At 42.5% G+C, this 25257-nt stretch overlaps 1 protein-coding gene and 1 non-coding gene across 3 annotated transcripts in view; one reads left to right on the top strand and one right to left on the bottom strand.

Moving 5' to 3' along the window:
- Positions 1-14353, bottom strand: part of SPMIP3 (sperm microtubule inner protein 3) — a 51596-nt gene extending 37243 nt beyond the window's left edge. For both annotated transcript variants that reach the window (XM_069545513.1, XM_069545512.1), the window contains exon 1: positions 14186-14353. The gene's annotated coding sequence lies outside the window, so the exon portion shown is untranslated. The remainder of the gene's footprint in view (positions 1-14185) is intronic.
- On the top strand, positions 10131-10237 carry LOC138416739 (U6 spliceosomal RNA). The gene has a single exon (XR_011247853.1). It is a non-coding gene; the product is annotated as a U6 spliceosomal RNA (small nuclear RNA).
- Positions 14354-25257: the final 10904 nt, after the last annotated feature.

The following is a 25257-nucleotide window of genomic DNA, read 5'->3' on the forward strand; positions in this document are numbered from 1 at the left end:
ACACACACACATATACTAAGCACAGCCAGTAAACAACAAAAATCCAGATGTGCCTGATTCCGAAGCCTGTCTGCCTTCTCCTCTAGGGCCACTGATTCATTGATTTACTCAGCAAACATTTAATGATCAACTACCTTCCCGTGGCATTGTACCAGGTACTGGGAAAAAGCATTTAGCCAAAAGTATGTGGTTTTGCTCTCCTGCTATGTGGTAGAGGAGATGAAGTCAGATACAAATGAAGAGTCACACAAGGCAATGTAAAATTGAAGCTCAGTAATTGCTGAAATAGAATCCTCTGACGTTAGCTTTTAGGTAGTTGAGGGGCTGCATCCCTCCTCCCCTCTTTCAGAGTTCTAAAGGAGAAGACTCTAAGAATGGATAAGTCACATTTGCTTCAGGACATTTTCCCTGATAGGAAACATTCGAGAAGCTCTCCTCTTGGAGATGGGCTTTCCGAGATTGAGAAAAAGTTTGTAAAAACTGACACCAACTTTTATGGTAGGAAAGAGTTAAAAATAAGATTTGCTAAATCAAAGGTTTACGATGTCAAAATGGATCCAGCAGCAATTACCTAGTAAGTTAATCAGCTTGTGGACCTGAAGCATTAATACATGATAAATAGCAAGTTATCAGGCTTCCCTGATAGGACAGCTGGTAACGAACCATCTGCAGTGCAGGAGACCCTGGTTTGATTCCTGGGTTGGGAAAATCCTCTGGAGAAGGGATAAGGCTACCCACTCCAGTATTCTTGGGCTTCCCTGTGCTTAAGAATCTGCCTGCAATGTGGAAGACCTGGGGTTGGGAAGATCCCCTGAAGGAGGCATGGCAATCCACTCCAGTATTCTTGTCTGGGGAATTCTATGGACAGAGGAGCCTGGTGGGCTACAGTCCATGGGGATTGCAAAGAGTCAGATGCAGTTAAGCACAGCAGAGCACAGCAAATTATCATTTAATTCATCTGTCCAAAGAAGGGCAGAGGCAGGATATTAGTGTCAGGGTCCCTAGTTTCTGATGTTGTTTATCTGGTAATTTTGGGAAATAGAAGGGAGTGGCATAGAATCTGGTATACCCATGGCAACAATTTGCTTTCGAAATGTACTACGTAACACCAGAGTCCTGGGTGTCCCCTTTCCTTGAAGGTGTGGCATCTGTATTCTGTACCAGGGGAAGTTGGGCCCCTGGAGCAAGCCAGGTCCTCGTAATCTGACAGCGCACAGAAGGTATGTGGGACGGCCGGCTCTCTCAGAATTCCTACTACCCGCCCTTGCTAGGAGCATGACAGTAGCCTCGCTGACTGCAGAGCACTCTGTGGCCAAGGCAATTGCTCCCAGCTGCTTTTGAGCATGTGTGTCATAAGAGGACATTTAGAAAATGGTTTTGAGTAACTGAGTTACTTGCTTCTGTTTCCTCAGGAAGCCAGGGTTCCCAGTTCAAGAAGGTTGGTTGCCCACTTGCTCTCTTGCCCTTCCACATTCCTGCACCCAACCCCCAAAATCCTACCATGAATTTTGCTGCCTGAATGTTGTTTCCTTCCTCCTTTTCTAATCTAAATTCCACCCTTTATAATCTTTTACTAGGACTCTGAGTTCCAAATGGTCTCTTGTCTGCCCCTGAATTCCCAGAGCCCTTGGTTAATTCTATGATGCACTTTGGTTCTTATTGGTTCATTGATTTCTGAACTCATTTATTCATCATTTAAGAAAACGTTTAATGAGTGGCAGTTTTGTGCCTGGCCTTGAATAAAGCTCTAGAGATTCTTCGAGTAAGATAATAGTTTCATACAATGTCTTGCCTCTCAGCTAAAGTTATGTAAGCTCCTGGATGCTGCAACCATGTTTATTTTTTCAATTAATAAATTTGATTGTGCTGGGTTGTAGTTGTGGCATGCAGAATCTAGTTCTCTGACCAGGGATTGAACCCGGGCCCCCTGTGTTGGCACTGTGGAGTCTTAGACACTGAACCACCAGGGAAATCCCAGAACCACATTGTTTTGATGGTCTTTATCTTCCCTCTCCTTGTCCTCCTACCTCACTGTCTTGCAAACTGTTCCCCATCCAAGGAAGTGCTCACTGCATACTTCAGAATGAATAAATAAATGAAAGAATCAGTCAGTCAGCCCACTCAGTAATCTGGCAATCTAGTTAATAGGTTTTAAACTTTGTTCTTCCTGTATCATAAAGAGCCAGTTGCCTTAACATAGGTATATCCCATTTCTAAGAAAAAAATGTTGATCTAGAAAAAGCTCTTCAAACAATTCAAAACTGAGATACGAATATTCAGTTTCCAAAAGAATTCTTCACTTTACAAAATGGTTTGCCACAAAGTTTCTTATATTGTGAGCTCTTGTCCCTAGAGCATTCAAAATGCAATCACCTATTCAGTAATGCAACCACTAAGTGAGAAGAGAGAGGTTTGGGCAGTAACTGGTGTTACCTGCTTAGGCTGAAATGGGTCGAGACCTCCTTGTTCTTAAAAGCAGTCCTCTAAGGACAGCAGTTATTTTAGCTGTCTCCAAGTACTGCCAAGGCTCACTGCAGAGTTATAGGACTTGATCTTTTTTACATCATTTAAAGGGTATTGTGATGCACTGTGAGTTAGAAACTTTTGGTAGGTAATGCCTTTCAAGTCTTGGACTTATTAAAAATAGAGACCTTTGGTCTCCATGAGAGCCCAGCTGTATATGAAAGAAAGGATAAAAATTGGTGTGGAAAGGAAAATCATGTGGCAAGTAACCTGGACTATTTAATCACTAGAATTTTCTATAAAGATTATTCCAAAGACAACATAAGATCAAAGATCTGAGAGGTGCTATACTGCAAGCACTTTCTTTGCAAGCTAAAATTGAGGATAACTTATATGCAGAGTACATCATGAGAAACGCTGGGCTGGAGGAAACACAAGCTGGAATCAAGATTGCCTGGAGAAATGTCAGTAACCTCAGATATGCAGATGACACCATCCTTATGGCAGAAAGTGAAGAGGAGCTAAAAAGCCTCTTGATGAAAGTGAAAGAGGAGAGCGAAAAAGTTGGCTTAAAGCTCAACATTCAGAAAATGAAGATCATGGCATCTGGTCCCATCACTTCATGGGAAATAGATGGGGGAACAGTGGAAACAGTGTCAGACTTTATTTTTTTGGGCTCCAAAATCACTGCAGATGCTGACTGCAGCCATGAAATTAAAAGACGCTTACTCCTTGGAAGAAAAGTTATGACCAACCTAGATAGTATATTCAAAAGCAGAGTACTTTGCCGACTAAGGTCCGTCTAGTCAAGGCTATGGTTTTTCCAGTGGTCATGTATGGATGTGCGAGGTGGACTGTGAAGAAGGCTGAGCGCCGAAGAATTGATGCTTTTGAACTGTGGTGTTGGAGAAGACTCTTGAGAGTCCCTTGGACAGCAAGGAGATCCAACCAGTCCATTCTGAAGGAGATCAACCTTGGGATTTCTTTGGAAAGAATGATGCTAAAGCTGAAACTCCAGTACTTTGGCCACCTCATGTGAAGAGTTGACTCATTGGAAAAGACTCTGATGCTGGGAGGGATTGGGGGCAGGAGGAGAAGGGGACGACTGAGGATGAGATGGCTGGATGGCATCATGGACTTGATGGACATGAGTCTGAGTGAACTCCAGGAGTTGGTGATGGACAGGGAGGCCTGGTGTGCTGCGATTCATGAGGTCGCAAAGAGTCGGACAGGACTGAGCGACTGAACTGAACTGAGCTGAACTGAACTGAGGGGTTGGCCCCTGGAACAAATGAGTCTAGCTCTGCTTGGTCCAAGACTAGATTAGGCGCCATCCTGCTACTACTGAAGGTATCAAAGGAGACGGTTAATTGGTCCTCTGTATGTCTTCTTTGGAAAAATATTTCTTCAAGTTCTCTGTCCATTTTCTAATCAGTGTGTTAGTTTTTTAGCTAATGTATCATACAAATTTTTAATGTATATTTGGCTATTAACCTCTTACCAAACATACCATTTACAAATAACTTCTCCCATTCGGTAGGCTGCCTTTACATTTTATTGACAGTTTCTTTCATTGTGCAAAAACTTTTTGGTTTAATTTACTGTCATTTATGTATTTGTGCTTTTGTCGCCCTTGCCTGAGGATCCCGAAAAATATTGCTAAGACTGACATCAAAGAGCATGCTGCTATGTTTTCTGCTAGGAGTTTTATGGTTTCAGACCTTACATTTAAGTATATAATCCATTTCAATCTTTGAATATGGGGTAAGAACATAGCCTAGATTTATTTTATCGTATGTAGCTGTCCAATTTTCCTGGCACCATTTTTTTAAAAGATACTATCTCTTCCCCACGTGTATTCTTGCCTTCTTTGCTGTAGATTAAGACTAAACCTACAATATCTCTGAGGTACGCCTGTAGTCATTTTGAGGGCTATGAATTGGTATCTGATTATGGCTTTGATCTGCGTTTTCCTGATGATTAGTGATGTTGATGAGTTTATTTTTGAGCTCTCTATTTTGTTCCATTGATCTCTGTGTCTGTAATTTTGTCCAGTACCAATATGGTTTTGATTACCATAGTTTTGCATAGTTTGAGATCATGGAGTATAATACCTCCAAGTTTTTTCCTTCTTTCTCAAAATTATTTTGACTATTCAGGGTCTTTTGTGATCCCACCCAAATTTTAGGATTGTTTGCTTTAGGTCTGTGAAAAATACCATTGGTAGTTTGATAGGAACTGGGTTAAATCTATAGACTGTTTTGGGTGGTATGGACATTTTAACAACATTCATTCTTCCAATCCAAGAACACGAGATATCTTTCTATTTATTTATATCATTCTCAAATCTTTCATGAATATTTTATAGTTTTTCAGAGTATAGGTCTTTTACCTCCTTGGTTGTTTATTCCTAGGTATTTTATTCTTTTTGATGCAATTTTAAATGAGTTTGTCTTCTTTCTCTTTCTGACAGTTCATTATTGGTGTATGGAAAAGCAACAGATTTCTTTGTATTGTATCCTGTAGCTTTACTGAATACATTGATTAGTTCTAATAGTTTTGTATATTATATATATATAAAATGATCATTTCTATATGTATTATTATGCCATCTGCAAATAATGACAGTTTTACTTCTTTTCCCCAATTTGGATACATTTCATTCTTTTTGTTGTCTAACTGTTACAGCCAGGGCAACTAATGCTATGAATAAAATCCTAATACTTTGAATAAAAGTGGCAGGAGCGGGCATTCTTGTCTTATTCTTGCTTTCAGCTTTTCACAATTGAGTATATGTTAGCTGTGGGTTTACCATATATGGCAGTTTATCATATATATCATATATATGCAGATATTGTAGCTGCCTGGGAATTTCCTGAAATGCTTTGAGAAATTATTGATAAAGGCTTGTACTTATCTAGCGGGTTTTTTTTTTTTTTCCTGGGGAAATGGAGTTTATGGTCATCACAGGAATCCAGTGAGATGGAAGGGGCTTTCCTCTCAATAATTCATTCATAACCTTAATGCATGTTTAGCAGATTTATAAATATTTGTTATATTTGAAAACAAGGCTTCACAAAGTATTTAAGTAGATGAAAGCACAGCTGAGTTTCCAAAGGCTGTAGTGTGGAGCGAAAAGAGAACTTGATTGGACAAAATTCATTGTATCTCTTCAGCATCTGGCCATCCTTAAAGAAATGCCTGGCCTTCCAAAAGGAATTTTTTTAAAATTCCTAAACCTTATTGGATTCTTCCAAGGTAGTAATGTATCTGTCCTTCCTTTTCAAGCAGTGGTTCACGGCATCTCAAAGCATGCTGATGCCCGAGGTTCTAACTTAATGGGCCAGCGGTGGGGGAGGAGGAAGGTGTGGACACCAACATTGTTTAAAAACATCCCAAATGACTCCAGCAAATTGTTGGCATTGAGAAATTCGGTCCTCAGGGTTCTCCAGCCTTCCTAATCTCACATGTCCTCGCTAATGCCCTTGAGGTAGTCCCTGGGTCCGGCAACAAGCTCTTCCATGAGATAAGAAACTAAGGCACAGAGAGGTTCATGGGCTTCTCTGATGCTGTGCAGCCAACGAGCCAAGATTGGAATCGGTGACTCCAAAATAATAACATCACCTCTTTCCCCAGCAACTGATGACATGAACACAGACTACACGTATGAAGACCAACTGGGGGTGAGGTATGACCACCTGTGTCAAGGATATCACAGAAGGGTATGAAACAGTTCTGAGCCAACTGTTCCTCCTGATCAGACACAGATGCACAAAATGGATACTTTTGAAACCATGCAAGGAATGAAGCATTAATTTCCTCTTTAAAGCCTTCCTTCCCTCACATTTATTGCTATTGACTCCATTTTCTTAGAAAATCTATCAAGATCCACAGACTTCCTGCCACCTGGATTCTTAGCTCTGTCACTGAAAGACACTGGAAAATTCTCAAAGGTCCCTGTAATTTAGGTCCAAAAGTCACTACAAATCTGCATTTGCATGTGACAGGACTACAAAAACGTCCCTGCTTGCTCTGTTTCTTTTTTCTCTCTATTTTTTGGCTGCACTGTGCAACATGTGCAGTCTTAGTTCCCCAGCCAAGGATCGAACCCATGCCCCCTCGAGTGGAAGCTTGGTGTCTTCACCACTGAACGGCCTGTGAATGTGTGTGTGCTCAGTTGCTCAGTCGTGAACTCTTCGCAACACCACGGTCTGCTGCCTCCCAGACTCCTCTGTCCATGGGATTTTCCAGACAAGAAAACTGGAGTGGAAAGCCATTTCTTACCCTAGACAAACAGGTTTTTTATGTGGATAAGAGATGACTGTAATGGAAGAGGATGCCAGACCAAAGTTACATCAGTGAGGCAGACAAGTTGATGCCAGCCTATAAAGTGGCAAAGGACGGGCTACTTCTGTTGTTTGGTGGCAATGCTTCCGGTGATACAAAGGTGAAGCCTTTCTTCGTTACCATTCAGAGAACCCAAGCGCCCTTAAATGGAAGAGTCCCCCAAAGACTGGGTTACACAAGCCATTTTCCAGGTCTGGTTTTCCCACCACTTTATCCCTGAGGTAGAGAAATATTGCCTAGAGAAGGACATCCCATTCAACAGTCTTTGGCCAAAAGTGGTAATGACAGGTCCACAGATTACAAGCAGCCCAGCTCCATGGGCCCTGTGGAACCAATTGGCTGAGACTGAATTGCTGTGTTTGAGCTCGAGTTCTCCTTCTATCCAATCCAGCTCACTTTGTTTTATTACAGAGTTAGTTCCTGAGACTGTTTCCCAATAAAGCACCTTCATACAATTCTGTCTCAGAGTTGTCTGTTTCTCAGTGAATCTTAAGAGTTGGTTCTGTGAGTTGTCTGAGGAAATAGACTGACCTGAATTTTGGAATTGCATCACCCAAGACTACTGGTGAGCACATTGCCACCGGTGGCAGGTGAGCAGGGAGAGCCGCTGGCATTCTATAGCAGAGCAACTGTTAAGACTTAGAGGACATGAAAGGAAGGAATCCATGGGCAGGTGCAGTTCCTCAGGCATTGGAAAAGCTGGAGAAAGAAGTAATTATTAGAGCAATGGAATTAGATGGCTTTTGATGAGTACCACTGTGCTTTGCAACAAGATAGAGAATATGAGGATGATTAAGCATTAACTTAGGCAGAATGTGAAGCTGAGGACCTCCCTTTGTAGCACATAGAAAGACTCTCATTTGTTGTGGCAGGAAGGTGGAAACTGATGAGAATCAGTCTCAGGACTTAGGCATAAGTGTAGTGAAGTTCCAGAGAATAGTCAACAAATTTGCCATGCCAATGTCAAGGCCATGATTGGAGAGGGGTGGCAACTTAAGATTTGGGATGAGGAAGAAGAGGTCAATGTACTTGGGAACCTTGAAAACAGACTTATATGAATTTCTGGACCTGCAGAAGTGAACTACTCCTCTCTTTAAAGGGTTATTGTTCCTCTCTTGCTTGAAGATCATGCAGAGTCCATCTTCCCTCTTTAGAATCTACCCACTTTTCCTCTTCTGACCATCAGACAATACTTAGACCAAGTAACAGTGTAACCTGCAGGGAAGTGCTGGACCTGCTTAGAGAGGAAAGAAATTATGAGTCAAAAAAATATAACCTGAATTCTAATCATAAGGAAAGTTTAGATAAGCTGAAATATTTCTACAAAATAACTGGTTTGAACTCTTTAAAAATGACAAAGGAAGATTAAAAAAAAAATGCTAAGACACTCTTCCAGATTGAAAGCCTAAAGAGATAAGACAAATAAAAGCACTCTGTAATCTTGGAGTGGATCCTGGCCCAGGTTGTAAAAGGGCTCTGCAGCCCACCCAGATTCCACCTGCTGGAGTCCCAACTGAAAGTATTCAGTCCTTCCCTGAGAATTTCCCATGACTGAAAAGAGTGGTTCCTGAGGCAGACCACCTCCAGGGGCTGCTTAACATGGATATACAGAAGTCCAGTCTCCTGGCTCCAATTTGGGACGTCTCTGAAACTCCATTCTAGCTTTGGAGCTCTCGTGGCATTGGCTGAGGCCTCTGATGCAAATGACGTGCAGTTCAGCTGACCCTTTTGCCAGATCCTGTTGCTACAGGTGTATGTGTCCTCAGTTGGGCCCAACGGTTTGTGACTGCATGGACCATAGCCCGCTGGCTCCTTCTGTCCATGGGATTTCCCAGGCAAGAATATTGGAGCAGGTTGCCATTTCCTCCTCTAGGAGATCATCCCCACCCAAGGACTGAACCTGCGTCTCCTGCATCTCCTCCATTGGCAGGTGGATTCTTTACCACTGAGCCACGTGGGAAGCCATTTCTACAGGAACATACCCCCAAATCTCCGCTAAGCAAATTTCTATCACAGAGTGTTTTCCAGGAAACTTTATGTGGGAGACCCACTCAGAGCTAAAAGACCTCTCTCTTTTAAAGAGCCACAATTCCTGCTTTCTCCATCTGTTTCCAGTCCAGTGCTGGGGAGGGGAGGAGGAAGTAGTGACTAAACTGTATTCCATTTAAAGAAAGCTTAGAAGAAGAAAAGAAAGAAAAAACTTTCTTCCCTGATTAAAAAAGTTATTCTCAAGTTTCTGGTGTCATGAAATCTACTAAAAAATCTAAAACTTTGAGAACTATCTAACACAATACTTCTAATTTTAGATTAACAATTAAAAAATTTCTCTTTATCTAGTAAATCCTACATGAATGTTCAAGAAGAACCTGCCAGGTGCTCATTACTGCACTGGCCGCAGGGAGTGAGGAAAGCTTAGGAGAATCAGAATCAAACCCAGGCCAAAACTGCAGCTCTGCTGGTCAATTCTGCACTTTTGCTGCAAAGTTGGATTAAAAAAAAAACAACCTACCACATAAGGGTCATTCACATTAGGTTTATAGGAGATGATGCCTGTGGCAGCAGCTTGTTAGTTTGTAAAGGTTCGTTATAATTATATAGGGCAGTGTAGACCTGTTTCACTCTGACTCATGAATCTGTCCTTTAGGACAATTGCCTATAGTACACTTTTTCAGATATTTTATTTAGAAAAACTGCAAACTCATAAAGTTGAAAGAACAGTACAATTAGCATCTATATACCTTTTACCTAATTGGGGAAGTTTTAAAATAATTATTGAAGTCATATAAATTCTTTTGTGAGTCATCTGAAAGTAGATGACATGACCCAACTGAACATTGCAGTATGTGTTTCCTAAGAATAAAATTATTTTCTATTGTAAAAAACGAATGAATAAAAAATCTCAGTTAGAGTCAAAGCACTGGAAGGGGAAGCTCTCACTCCCTTCTAGGGTAGCAGAGCCTAGCAGAGGAAAAAGAAAAACACCTCTTCTTTCCTGGCAAGGACTCAGCCAAAGAAAGCCATGGACAATTTGTAGCCCTCCCAACTTCCTTTTCCCCACTATAAAAGCATTCTCCTTCCCTTGTCGTGGGGTGACTTATGTGGCTTCCCATGGCTGCAGACCCAGAAATGGAACTCTCATTGATCTTGAATAAATCATCTTTTCTGGAGAAATAACTGTGTCTGTTTCAGGTCAACTTCGGTACGTTGTCTCACATAAGCGACACTAAAAATTCTATAGTATTTACTCATTTCCAGTCTAAATTGACTCAGAATTGTTTTTGAAAGCTGATTTTTTATAAATAATTCAAAACCTGAAGTTAGTGCTGGTTTCAGCAGCACATATACTAAAATTGGAAAGAAACAGAGAAGATTAGCCTGGCCCTTGTGCAAGGATGACATGCAAATTCATGAAGCATCCCATATTTTGCACCTTTCCCCACATCAAGACTTGAATCACAAGCTGGAATCAAGAAGACTCCTGGGAGAAATATCAACAACCACAGACACAGACAATATCACTCTAATCGTAGAAAGTGAAGAGGAGCTAAAAAGCCTCTTGATGAGGGTGAAAGAGGAGAGTAAAAAGCTGGCTTAAACTTAATGTCAAAACAAACAAACAAAACCCAAACCCAAAGTTAACACATCATATTTGCCTGTTGCGTCTCTGGTTTCTGCTAATCTACAACAGAAGCCCTCAGAATTTTGTTGACTTTTTATGATAATGATTTGCTCTAAGGGGCCACACTAATCGTCTCATAATATGTCTCAGTCCATTATTTTCTCATTTCCTCATAATTCAGCTCAGCTCAGTTCAGTCGCTCAGTCGTGTCCAACTCTGCAACCCCATGAACCGCAGCACGCCAGGCCTCCCTGTCCATTCACCAACTCCCGGAGTTCACCCAAACCTATGTCCTCATAATTAAATTTTATGTAAACATTTTTGGCAAGACTGTCACATATCGAATATTGCAGCATATTATATACTTTTAAAGACTTGCTCAAGATGTATGTCAATCATACTTCAATAAAGTGATTTAAAAAAAGACCCTACCAAAAAGTTGGATAGTTCTTTTGCTTGTAGGTTGCAAAAACGATTATGATTAATGGAAAATATTAACTTCTTGGAAGGCTATTAGTGTAGACTATAAAATGAAAGGGAGGGGGACTTCCCTGGTGGTCCAGAGGCTAAGAATCTGCCTTCCAATGCAGGGGATGTGGGTTCAATCCCTGGTCCAGGAAATAAGAGTCCAAATGCTGCAGGGCAGGTATACCCTTGTGCCACAACCACTGAGCCTGTGAGCCGCATCTACTGCTGCCCACACACCTAGAACCTGTGTTCCACAGCAAGAGAAGCCCCCGCAATGAGAAGCCACGGAAGCAAAGAGTAGCCCCTGCTTGCCACAGCTAGAGGAAGTCTACGGGAGCAGCAAAGACCCAGAGCAGTCAAAAATGAAATAATAAATAATGATTTTTTAAAAACTGAAGGAAGGATGAGAATCACTAAGCCTCAGGAAGGCAAGCATTAGGACAGGTCTTCGGATTCCAGGAGCAGGGTCCTGGTCCACTGGGTGCTGAAATTGATATGGCAGTGACATAGCCCATCTGTCAGAGGATAGGATCACATAGCCTGTTCAGAGCCACTAGGAAAATAGGATCAGGCAGCCACTCCAACTACCTTCTGTTTACATGATACAATTTACTGTTATACAAAGCTTACGTAAAAAATGCTTTTACTTGCTTTAATTGTTTGATTGTTCCATCAGACCAAGAGATAGGAAAGTCTGTGAAGAGTCCCAAAGCAATAGAATGTCTCCTGAGTCATAAAATCATTTTATGCCTGCTACAGACTGAATGAATGTGCCACCTGAAAAATGTATATGTAGAAAAAAACCGTATTCCCCAGTGTGATGGTATTTGCGGTGTGGGGCCTTGAGAGGTAATTAGAGTTCAATTGAGAGTGGGGCCCCTTTGATGAACATTTTGTTGTTCCATCTCTCAGTTGTATCCAACTCTTCACAACCCCATGGACTGCAGCACTCCAGGCTTCCCTGTCCATCACCAACTTCCGAAGCTTGCTCAAACTCACATCCATTCAATTGTGATGCCATCCAACCATCTTGTCCTCTGTCATCCCCTTCTCCTCCTGCCTTCAATCTTTCCCAGCATCAGGGTCTTTTCTAATGAGGTGACCAAAGTATTGGAGTTTCAGCTTTAGAATCAGTCCTTCCAATGAATATTCATAGTTGATTTCTTTTAGGATTGATTTGTTTGATCTCCCTGCAGTCCAAAAGACTCTCAAGAGTCTTCTCCAACACCCCAGTTCAAAAGCATCAATTCTTCAGTGCTCAGCTTTCTTTATAGTCCAACTCTCACATCCGTACACAACTACTGGAAAAACCATAGCTTTGGATTTTGTTGGCAAAGTAATGTCTCTGCTTTTTAATAGGCTGTCTAGCTTTGTTTCTTCAAAGGAGCAAGCCTCTTTTAATTTCACGGCTACAGTCGCCTCTGCAGTGATTTTGGAGCCCAAGAAAATAAAATCTTTCACGGTTTCTATTTGATGAATATAATGTCCTCTTAAGAACATGAAGACAGAGAGAGAAACTCTGCATGTGCATGAAGGAAAAGCCATGTAAAGACATAGTGAGAAGGCAAGTCAAGAAGAGAGCTTTCCTCGAGGAACAAATCAGCCAGCACCTTGATCTTGGATTTTTTTAGCTTCCAGAACTGTGAGAAATAAATTTCTATTGGTTTAGCTGCCCTGTTACATAGAGAGACTTGTGGACAGTGAGGGAACAAGAGGGTGAGGCACATTGAGAGCATAGCATTGAACATATACATCCAGTTCAGTTCAGTTCAGTTCAGTTGCTCAGTTGTGTCTGACTCTTTGCGACCCCATGAATTGCAGCTCGCCAGGCCTCCCTGTCCATCACCAACTCCCGGAGTTCACTCAGACTCATTTCCATTGAGTCCGTGATGCCATCCAGCCATCTCATCCTCTGTCGTCCCCTTCTCCTCCTGCCCCCAATCCCTCCCAGCATCAGAGTCTTTTCCAATGAGTCAACTCTTTGCATGAGGTGGCCAAAGTACTGGAGTTTCAGCTTTAGCATCATTCCTTCCAAAGAACAGCCAGGACTGATCTCCTTCAGAATGGACTGGTTGGATCTCCTTGCAGTCCAAGAGACTCTCAAGAGTCTTCTCCAACACCACAGTTCAAAAGCATCAATTCTTCAGTGCTCAGCCTTCTTCACAGTCCAACTCTCACACTCATACATGACCACAGGAAAAACCATAGCCTTGACTAGACGGACCTTTGTTGGCAAAGTAATGCCTCTGCTTTTTCTTACGTTGTCTAGGTTGGTCATAACTTTCCTTCCAAGGAGGAAGTGTCTTTTAATTTCATGGCTGCAGTCACCATCTGCAGTGATTTTGGAGCCTCTAAAATTAAAGTCAGCCACTGTTTCCCCATCTATTTCCATGTGTCAAATACATCAGTTCAGTTCAGTCACTCAGTCATGCCCGACTCTTTGCGACCCCATGAATCGCAGCACGCCAGGCCTCCCTGTCCATCACCAACTCCTGGAGTTCACTCAGACTCACGTCCATTGAGTCAGTGATGCCATCCAGCCATCTCATCCTCGGTTGTCCCCTTCTCCTCCTGCCCCCAATCCCTCCCAGCATCAAAATCTTTTCCAATGAGTCAACTAATCGCATGAAGTGGCTGACTGTGGCTCAGATCATGAACTCCTTATTACCAAATTCAGACTGAAATTGAAGAAAGCAGGGAAAACCACTAGACCATTCAGGTCGAGGATTTGATGACCTAAATCAAATCCCTTATGATTATACAGTGGAAGTGAGAAATAGACTTAAGGGCCTAGATCTGATAGATAGAGTGCCTGATGAACTATGGAATGAGGTTCATGACATTGTATAGGAGACAGGGATTAAGACCATCCTCATGGAAAAAAAAAATGCAAAAAAGTAAAATGGCTGCCAAATACATAGCCAGGGAGAATTTGCTCTATGGTGCAGGGAGCTCAATTCAGAGATCTGTGATAAACTAGAGGGGTAGGATGGGGTGGGAGGGAGGTTCAAGAGGAAGGGGACATATGTATACCTATGGCTGATTCATGTTGATGTATGGCAGAAACCAACACAAAATTGTAAGGCAGTTATCCTCCAATTAAAAATAAATAAATTAATTGTTGAAAAAAGACCAAAAAAAAAAAGCTGCCCTGTTTGTGGTGCTTTATTATGGCAGTCTGGGCTGACTAAAACAATGCATTTTATTAGTTTGCCTTCCAGCTATAACCCTCTGCTCCCTGATTAATTTAGTCACTGACAGCCCAGTCACCCAAGCCATAAATCTCACCTCTGGTATCTCACTAAATGATTTCAGCTCTTCCTCTGACTCTTCTTCCTGCGCTGTTCTCAGCTCCCCCTGGACTTCAGTGTGAAGAAAGGGGACCCGAGTCTAGGCGCTGCCTGCCTCCCCGCCTCCCATCGCTGCTTCCTTCTTGGCCAACACAACCTCAGCTCTGTCAGTGCTGCCGTGGGACCAGCCCCAGCCCCAGCGGATGATGCATGACTAACCACAGGCAGTGTGACTTCTCTGTCCTTCCCCATGGCTTGCAGTAGTCTTATGACATGGTCTGGCCAGTGGGACATAACAGAGTCTGTCGGGCAGTTGCTGAGCAGTATTTTCCTCACGAATCAATGAGACATCTTTTCCCACCCACCCCTTCCTAAGGGAAAGCACATGTCTGGAGCCCAGCAGCCACTTTGTGGTCAATGAAGGCTGTGCCAGAGCATCTGTTGGCTCCTGGGTCTAGAACACTTGTCTCTGTTTGTCTGCCTGGCCGATTTCTATTCATTCTTCCTCTAGGGAGCCCCCGCCATGCACTTGACCTCGAAGGCACCTGGTCACTATGTACCATTTACTTGCCTCTCAGCCTCTATGTGCCTGATGTTGGCATATATCTTCTCTTTGTGAGAAGATAGTCAGAGTGAGAAATCTGACCTTTCAAAGCCTTGGGTTCAAATTCTCACTGTGCTACTTTACGAGTTCATCTCTTAATCTCTTTCTGTAGTTTGGAAAGTGGCAATAATCATCTTATGTGTATCAGAAGGTTTTTGTGGAGGGTCAAGAAATGCACATAAAATGTGTAGCAGGTACCTAGTGCATTAATTACTGCTGATATTTCTGTTCTGGTACCTGTCCAAAATCACTCACAGGATGGCTGAGCTCTGATTCTTAATTCAATTCTGAACTCCTGGCTCCAAGTCCGGTGCTCTTTTTAATGGACTGCAGGGAGTTAAAGACGCAAATGCTTTGCTAATGTCTTGGGCTCAATGTCTTGCCGCCGTCGCTGGCTGTGTAGTGAGTGACAAGTATGTACGCATCACTCAGTTACATCCAGATGTCACTGGTGGTCTGGCCACTTAGAATCTAGATAAGATTTCCTGAAACCCACAGTATTGTTCCATGCAGAAGTGCAAAGCCCTCTCAAGATTCAGCAGCCCTGGGACCACAGGATGGAAGCAATGCATCTAGGAAGATGGAACAGTAAGTCTGAAGCAGCTCACTCCTTCATGATTTTGGAGCGAGTGAACAACCCTTGAGTTTGGACTTTGTTTAGGTGAAAGCACATGGGGGTTCTGCCTTTTTAAAAAATTTTGTTTATTCATTTATTTATTTTTTGCTGTGCTGGATCTTTGCTGCTGCATGCGAACTTTCTCTGGCTGCAGAGAAGGGGGACTACTCTCTACTCAGTGCACAGGCTTATCATTGCAGTGGCTTCCCCTGTTGCAGAGCATGGCTCGAGGGCACATGAGCTCAGTAGTTGCGGTGCATGAGCTTAGTTGCCCCACAACATGTGGAAACTTCCTGGGCCAGGGATTGAACCCATGTCTCCTGTATTGGCAGGTGGATTCTTAACCACTGGACCACCAGGAGCCAGTTGGACTTTGGCTCCTTGCTATAGTGTCACTGGAAAGTGGCAAGATCCTAGAGAGAAATGCCTCAGATGGGAACCTAGAACATAAGCCACAGTCAAAATTAAGTTTATGGAAAAGAAAGAAACGCAAAAAAAAAAAAAAGTGTTTGTTTATGTAGATTTTGGAAAAAGAGTCATATTTTCTCTGTAACTTCCGCTTGTCGAGAACTTACCACAAGCCTGACAGGTTGTAATGTCTTTTTAAAGTTCATCTCATCACAGCTAAAGCCACATATGTACTGAGCAGGACAAGAAACATCTTCCTCAAAGGTAATCTTGTTTTTAAATAGAAGTTTCTCACCCACTCACTCCTCTTCATTCTTTGAAATGTGTTAAGTTTTATATACTAATACTTCCTTCACTTCATACTTAGGAAAGGACAGGATTTTGAGTACAAACACAAGGGCACTGGGAAAAACTAAGTGGTTATTATGACTAACATCCTTTTTTAGTTCCCGAGTCTAGTGTGGGGGGTAGGAAGCAAAGATTGACCAATAACACAGTTGTCACAACACAAAGTTTACGGTCATGTTTTCAGAGCTAACAATAACCGTGGTAGGATATGAGTATCTACTGTTTTCTTGTGGAAATTTGTTTTGTTTCTCTTCCTTTCTTTGCAACTCCACAGAGTATGGCAGACGAGTGTAAATATTTCTCCTTGTCTCCTACAAGGCTTTGAACACTATGTCTGATGTTTCTGATGTTAATCATTTGGACTTTGGCTCCATTGGAAAGTGGCAAGATCCTAGAGAGAAATGCCTCAGATGGGAACCTAGAACATAAGCCACAGTCAAAATTAAGTTTATGGAAAAGAAAGAAATGCAAAAAAAAAAAAGTGTTTGTTTCTGTAGATTTTGGAGAACGAGTCATATTTTCTCTGTAACTTCCATTTGTTGAGAACATACCTCGAGCCTGACAGGTTGTAAAGGACTTTGTAAGATTATTTTTCTTAATTCTCACAATGATACAAGGTGAGGAATGCAAAATTTATTTTACAGTGGAAGCCAGTGAGGCCTGGAAACCATCAGTAACTCGCCCATAGTTACACAAGCAGTAAAGGCAGTCTTTGAACCCAGGTCCGCATGACCCCAATGGTCTGGCTTTGAACCATCATTTTTCTATGCTTCCATTGAGCATCCTGTGAGCACAGTGGGAAGAGTGGGTCAGAAGACCTGGCTTGGCACTCAGTAGCACCCTGATTTTGGATGTTTAAATACTCTGGACTTCTGATTTCTCATCTAACAGCATCTTGTGCCCAGCAGCAGCAGCAAATCATTGTCCCACAACCCCATCCTTCTGTTTCTGTGATTTCCCATTTTCTCTCATGTGATGACTGAGTAATGTGGATAAAACTTCTGGAAGGATTTTATTGGGCAATGGCCTGGGTGGTTCCATTGGGAGGTTCCTGCAGGAAGAAAAGGAACTGCAGGTAAATTACGATTCCTCTCCCACTCCGGCTTCCTTGGACCACAAGCCCTTGTCTTGGACGTGAGTGACTCAGCACTTGCGATAGGAAACAAGGCTGAAGTTGCCAGAGGAATCGAAACAATTCTTATTTACCGAACTGTCAAAATCCTATCATTGCAATTAAGGAGATAGGCAATTAACTGTGTCTTAATTACAGCAGCTGCCACTTCATCTGAATGCTGTAATTTGCACAGAAAATGGGAGGAGACTTTAAATTAATGTGTGTCTTTAAACAACGAAAAACATTGATGGAGCCTAAAGAAAATTGTCAGCAGTGGTCATGGAGGCCCCTCCTAAAAAGAGGCATTGTTACAAGAGATGCTTACAGAACGCTGCAATTTTCTTCTGCCTTTGTTGCCTAATGGCTGTATTCTTAATAAATGCCAGAAAGACATTATTATATCCTATTTTGTCTACAGTGCAATTTAGTGATTTCAATAGCAAAATCATCTGTGAAGTTCTCTGCAAGTGTCATCTTTTATTTTTTTTTCCCTTAACTCAGCTTTAAAACAAAGATTTTAAAATAATGAGTCCAGACTCATGGACAGCGAAGCAAGCTTTTAAATTTAGGATTTTAAAGGGTAGTCAGATTCGCATCTGTACAACTGTTCTTTGAGGTGAGTTTTAACATCATACCTTACATATGAGGAAACTGAGGCTCAGAGTAGTCAAGAAACTTGTTCAGGGTCACAGAGAAAGCTATGAAGTGGCCAAGTCCAGATGTGACTCCAGAGTTTGTTTTTTTCCCAAAGGCTGGTTAACAGCATGAAGTCAAGGTACCACAGCGGGGAACCCCAAGCCAGGGAGTGGACAGAGTGCAAATCTGTGGCAAATCTAAGGTGAATAACACTTAGAAGTTGCTGGGTGTCAGAGAGGGGGCTGGCAGGTCAGGCCAGACAGCTGCGTTTAGAGCTCCGCTTCAGTCACTGGGAGCCTCCAGGGTGGAGGGGTAAGAACATTAAGCTTTCAAGCCAAGCTGACCGTACTTCAACCTCTGTTCCTCCGTTTAGAAGCCAGGCGACCTTGGGAAATGTCCTAATTGTGTCTAAGTTTCAGTGACTTCAACGCTCTTCATCTATATTTGGGGACTAGATCAGTTTTGCACAAGTGCTGTGAGGACAGAAAGGGATAATGCAGGCACAGGAAAGCCATCAGCAAATGTTAGCTCATCCCTCCTCTTTCCAGAAGGGATCCCAGCTCAGATCTGGGATCTGAGCATGCGTGGTGGTGGTGATAGGGAGGGTGTTCTGGGCAGTTGCCAGGTTAATTAAAAATATCCAGGAGCCTGTGGTAAGAACTAGATCATGTGTTGGGGAGGAAGAGAGTCTAGGAACAAAACCATGATGCCTGGTCTCCAGGACCAGACCAATGTGGACAGCAAGTACATCAGACTTCATGTTGAGTCTGGCAGTTGAGTTCGAAGCCCTCCTGCTTCAGGTCAGAGTACATCCTGGGACCTGTGTGTGACACTAAATGGCTTAGCTTTGGGGGAGGGGGAGATGCTAAGCAGTGGGGCTGGGCAGTCTCGCACATCAGGAAACCAGCTGCGTGGGCCTGGGTCCTGTTTTCCTCTAGCCTCAGTTCTTGTAGCAGAGAAATGACAACTGTGATAGAGGGGAGTACTGAGTGAGGGGCAGGGCTCCATGGTTGCAAGCTACCACCTTCACCAGCTTGGCTGGGACAATCGCTTGTCTTGTCTGATTGAACTTTGACCTCTCTTCCAGAAAGCCAGCATTTTCAATACAATATAGTAATATAGAGATAAAACTACATAACAGTACAGCTGATGCCATCAGTACCTTCGCAAGAGGAGTTGAGAGTTATAGACAGGAGCCTCCCTGACCTTGCCAACAATGACCTAACTCTCCACTGCCTTCCCTTGCTTTCTTCCTCACTCCTCTGACCAAGGTCAGCACCCAGGAAAGGAGCTGATATTTATCATCTGGATCCTAATGTAATCTGAGGTTTGGCTTGCCTCTCTCGGAAGAATGAGCATTTTAGCTTCTCCAATTTTAACCCACATAATTACAGAGGCATCACTCATCTAACCACTGGCAGACGTGCTTAGCCAGGAGACCGTGAGGCTCTGTCTTAGAGAGCTGCTAGTAGCTTCCCAGAGAGGAGGGCAGAAGACGAAAGAGCACAGGTGGTGGTGGCCCAAGGGGCTGCAAGACAGAGGGAGGGTTGGGGGGGATCATCCTAGTGAGCCTTACTGTCTCAACAACTGATATCCTTATTCTCTAGTGGCAGGAGGTTGCCATCATAAGGAAGGCAGACTCTGCATCTCATAAATCTTGTATATCTAGATTTAGCACAGAAGCAACAAATGTTTACAGGCTCCAGTCAACTGGGATTAACATTTGGCAGACTTTAGGGTCTGTGCCCATCATTCTGTCTTTCAGCCATATGAAGCCACCTGAAACTTTCCTTTGCCCTCACAGAATCACAGAAAGTTGAGCTCAATGAACCTTGGAGACCATCTGGTTAAGTGAGGAAACTGATTAAGACCATAGTAAGGCTTGTTCATTCATTTGAAGCTTCTTACTGGAGCACCTAGTGTGTGCTGGGCATGGTGCTAGTTATCAAGTGTAAAGTGAAAGTGTTAGTTGCTCAGTTATGTCTGACTCTGCAACAGCAGGGACTGTAGCCAACTAGGCTCCCCTGCCATGGGATTCTCTAGGCAAGAACTGGAGTCAGTTGCCATTCCCTTCTCCAGGGGATCTTCCTGATCAGGGATCAAACCGAGGTCTCCTGCATTGTGGGCAGATTCTTTACCATCTGAGCCACCAGGGAAGCCCAGTTACCAAGTGTACTATGGTTACAAAATAGGCTGCAGGCAGATCTCGAGAAAGTCCTCATTTCTCTTCACTGTGTCTTTGCTTTTTCATAACCCATGGGAAGGCCAGCAAGCCCCCTGAGAGTTCTATCTAAGGTGTTTTGTAGAAGTAATTTAATGAGATTCTCAGGACTAGAGGACAAGAGGCAAAGAATCAGACATGACTGCTTAACTAGCACTCACTTTTGTCTGCTCTGAGTGAAGAGCTTGGAAAGAGACCAAGAGAAACCTTCTTGGAAATATAAGAAGGTTTGAGAAGAGTTAAAGAATCTGTGAAACAGGGGTCAGAAGACACAGAACCCTAACAGGGAGGAGCTGACAGATGGGCAGAAGTGGGTGGAAGCCCTCAGGAGCCTAAGGACAGAGGAGCTGTGGGTATGGAGGGCTCCCCATCCTGCAGGGGGTGATTGCTGCTCAGCCCCCCACTACAGCTGCTGTTGTAGGAGGGTGGACCCAGGGAACACAGGTCTTCCAGAGTTTTCAGAGAAAACAGATTTCTAATGGAATGTTTCTGACTTCCAGTACCCTGCGCAAGCTGAACAAAGCATGCGGTTGAATTTATCATATTAGCCTTTCATTCTTGTTCTCGCCCCTGTGAATCTCAAAATTAAAGAAACTACTGACATGAGTCAAAGTAAAACAGATGACCTCTCCTCTTTTTTAATCTCCTTCTTCATATTCTTTGCTTTAACAAAGGTCCTCAAATTAATTATTCACTGTGCTGTAAACGAACATTTTAATTCAATGGTAGAACTCCATTAGCTGAATCCATTCCAGAGGGTACACTGGGTGTGCTTTCAACAGCTGAAGATGCGGGGCCTCACATCCCAGGGAGAGCCTGCCTGACTGGGACTCAGGCTCCTGTGAGCAGTGTTGTTCTTCCCTGGTCTGTTCTCCCCAGGCTCCCGCATTGCCTCTTTGGCAACGAGAGTGTGTCCTAGGCAGCTCTCTTTATGAAAAGAGACAAGGAAACTTCAGCTTCAGAGCTTTCTCTCTGCCTCTGGAGACTGGCACTCCCAGGTGAACCCCCAGGGTGCCCAGGGTTAGGATGTGGTGGGTTCTCTGGTGCCCCAGAAGAGGTGGTCCTGGGGAATAGGTGTGGCCTCATCAGTCAAGCCAAAGAATGGGTCTTGTCCAGGGCATCAAGGATTTTAAACATTCTCCAGGTGGCGCTAGTGGTAAAGAACCTACCTGCCAACTCAGGGGAAGTAGGAGATGCAGGTTCTATCCCTGGGTCAGGAAGATCCTCTGGAAAAGAGCATGCAACCCACTTCAGTTTTCTTGCCTGGAGAATCCCATGGACGGAGGAGCCAGGTGGGCTGTGGTCCATAGGGTCACAAAGAGTCATACATGACTGAAGTGACTTAGCAGCACTCATTCTTTATTTGTGAAGCTAAGAGTATAATTTTTAAAATAACTTTTAACTGCAGTTGTGGAATTTAGGAACACTAAAAATTTGGGACTTACTTGCTTATAGTCACTCCTTACAAGAAGCAGTGGGTGCTTAGAGAGGACTTCTTCTTTAACTGACCTGCTTCTATCATTTCAGCATCTATTTTGAGCCCTTCACTGTCTACTGAATAAGGACCAAACTCCTTTATCTGACATTCCTGGTCCTCCATCAACCAACCCCCATCTCATTTAGGCCAGCTCTCCACACAGACATCATGCTCTAATCTCCCTAGACTATTTGCAGTTCCCTGAACTCTTCATAAAGTTTACTTCAGTGCTTTAATTGCACCAACCTGATATGCCCCCGTGCTTCATTGTCCAGTTATTAAATTTCAATTATTTGCTTCTTTAAATGATTATTGTGCATTGGAACTACAAATGTAATATGAAAAAGAACTAGACCTTGTCTTGCAAAAGTTTAGAATAAAAAAAGGGAAACAGACAGAGAAATAAATGAGCTCTATGCTCCCTCCACTTGGCTAACTCATCATTTCCCTCAGGGCTTCTATATTCCTGTCCACTGGAAAGCTTTCAATGACCAGTAATGGTTGGGTCATGCACCGTAGTTATCATGGTAATTGCCTAATTTCCCCCACCTAGGCTCTAGGCTTCTCAAGTGAGGAGACTTTTAAAATTCATAGTGGCTATTTCAGTACTTGGGGGTTTGGTTATTCAGTAGACATTTATTGGACAGAGGACTGAATGGCTGGGCAAGAGGAAGCACACGGTTCCGGGAAGGCACGAAGAGGGCACACTCACTCCAGTCATTAAAGCCAGAGACCGTTGTCCGGAGATTGCCTAAATTGAGCTCAGGGGATTAATGAAAGTAAGAACAATCAGTTAAGGACTTTGAGTTTCTGATTCCATATGTAAGGTGCTTGGAAATTGCCACTCACTCCACTGTGACATCAAGTGAAAAGCTGAACAAATTGAAAACGTGACTTTGTAGATATGCAAGAGACGTGAAGTCACCGGACTGCCGCCTCCAAAACGGGAGAGACAGAAAGATGAATACAGAGAATCACTACTTACTGGAGCAGAAACTCAGGAGAAGAAACTGCGTGAGAACCAGTGCTAGGGTAGGAAAAGCTAAAATGTTATTGATAAATCACTGAAGGCTCAGTGTGGACGAGTGGCAGAGGCAAAAACTCCAGGGGGACCCAATCATAAAGGGGTCCCACACTTTTGTGAAAATAAGAGAAAGATCCCCTCATGCTTTTGGCAGGGGGATGGGAAAAGGAAATATTTGAAATGCACCAGAGCATTTTGTTCTTCTTAGCAAGGCTGGAAAAACTATTTTAGCAGACTCCAACCTGCTGGGATATTACTGGAGCCTAAGTGACCTAGAGGAAGGGAAGTACCCAACTCCAGCCCACTCTAGCCATCCTGTGCCACCTGAGAGGGAGGGACTGAGAAGCGCTGGTGAAGTTCATAATCCAGCAACACGGGCTCACTGCCACTCCTGAGACCAACCGCAGGGCTTTAGACCGCCTCCCCCTGCCCCACACTTCACCACACGACCAAATACTTACAGCAGCTTCTTTTAACTGGTATATCATATCAGATGTCAAGGGAAAAAATGACAAAACATATTAAAAGTCAAAAAACACACTCTGAGGAAACTGAACTAGTATCAGAAACACTGAAAACTCAGACATGGCAAAGCTATTAGAATGATCAGACTAGGAATTCAAAACAACTATAGTTACTGTGTTAAGGGCTCTAATGGATAAAGTTGAGAGCATTAAACAACAGATGGGCAATGTAAGCAGAGAGGTAGAAATTTTGAAAAAGAACCAAAAGGAAATCCTGGCAATCAAAAGCCCTATAACTGAAATGAAGAACGCCTTTGATGGACTTATCAGTAGACTAGATGTGTCTAAAAGAACCTCTGAGCTTGAGGATATAGCAGTAGAAACCTTCAAGACTAAACAGCAAAGAGGAAGAAGTCTGAAAAAAGCAGAAGAGAACATTCAAGAACGGTTGGACAATTGTAAAAGGTAATATATATGTAATTAGAACATCAGAAGGAGAAGGAAAAAAGAAAAGGACAGAAGTATTTGCAAGCTGATTGAGAAACTTCCCAAATTTATGTCAGATACCAAACCACAGATCCAGAAAGTTCAGAGAACACCATGCAAGATAGCTGCCAAAAAACTACACATAGACAGATATTCAAATTACAGAAAATCAAAGTTAAAGGGGAAAAAAAATTACAAGATAAAGAAAAAGCCAGTGGGGGGTCAGGGGGTGGGAAACACTTTACCTATAGAAGAGCAAAGATAAGAATCACACGCAACTTCTCAAAAATTATGTAAGCAAGAAAAAAATGGAGTGATGTATTTAAAGTATTGAGAGAAAAATTCCAACCTAAAAATATGTGCCCTCTAAAATTTTCCTTTAAAAGTGAAGGAGAAGTAAGTAAATTTTTTCTAACAAAACTGAGGAATTTCTTGCCTTGCAAGAAATGTTAAAAGAAGTTCTTTAGAGAGAAGGAAAATTATATAGATCAGAAAATTAGACCTACATAAAGAAAGAGCATTAGAGAAGGAATAAGTGAAGGTAAAATACAAATACTTACTTTTCTTATTTTTTATTGATGTAACAATATTTTGAACAGTTTGTTCAAAATAATAATAGCAAAAATGTACTCAATTATATACACCTACACATGCATAAGTTTATGTACATATGCTTATATGTGCTTATATATAAGTGAAATAAATGGCAGCAATGACACAAGGGATGGAGGGAGGAATTAGGATTATGCTGTTATTACCAGGTACTTGGTCTCACCCTGAAGTTATATAGTGTTATTTGAAAGTAGAGTTGGGATATTTGAAAATGTATATTCAAACTATACAGCAACCACTAAAACATTTTTTATAAAGAAGTATAACTGAGATGCCAAGAAAGAGAGACAATGGAATCTTATAAAATGCCCAGTTAAAACCGCAAAAGTAGAAAAAAAGAGTGAAGGACAATAATAGAAACAAAGAACAAGGGCAACCCATAGAAAAGAGTAAAAATCATGTTAGATAATGATCCAGCTCTATCCATGGCGGTCTGATTGCTAAGTTGTGTTCAACTCTGGCAACCCCATGGACTGTAGCCCACCAGGCTCCTCTGTCCATGGGATTTCCCAGGCAAGAATACTGGAATGGGTTGCCATTTCCTTCTCCGGGGGACCTTCCTTACCCAGGGGCTAAACTCATGTCTGCTCTACTGCAGGTATGTTCTTTACCAACTGAGCCACAAGAGAAGGCTATATCCAAACTCACTTCTAATGTCTTTAGTCTAAACACCCCAAATGAAAGACAGAGTTTGTCAGACTAGGGCAAAAACAAGACCCAGCTATACGTTGTCTATAAGAAACCCACTTTAAAGTCACATATAAATTAGAAGCAAATGAATGGAGAAAGATATACCTGTTAAGACTAATAAAAATAAAGTGAGACTACCTGTATTTGAATCAAAGCAGGATTCAAAGCAAGGATTATTAGGGCTAAATAGGGGCATTACATAATGATAAAGGGGTCAATTTTCAAAGAAGACATAACAATTCTTAATGTGTATGTGTCTAATAGCAGAGTGTCAAACTACATAAGTCAAAAAAAACCTAACAGAACTGCAATGAAAAATAGATGTCTCCATTATTGTAATTGGAGGTCTCAATACCCCTCTATCAGAAAT

The sequence above is a fragment of the Ovis canadensis genome, chromosome 12 (assembly GCF_042477335.2).
Source record: "Ovis canadensis isolate MfBH-ARS-UI-01 breed Bighorn chromosome 12, ARS-UI_OviCan_v2, whole genome shotgun sequence".
Taxonomy (NCBI): domain Eukaryota; kingdom Metazoa; phylum Chordata; class Mammalia; order Artiodactyla; family Bovidae; genus Ovis; species Ovis canadensis.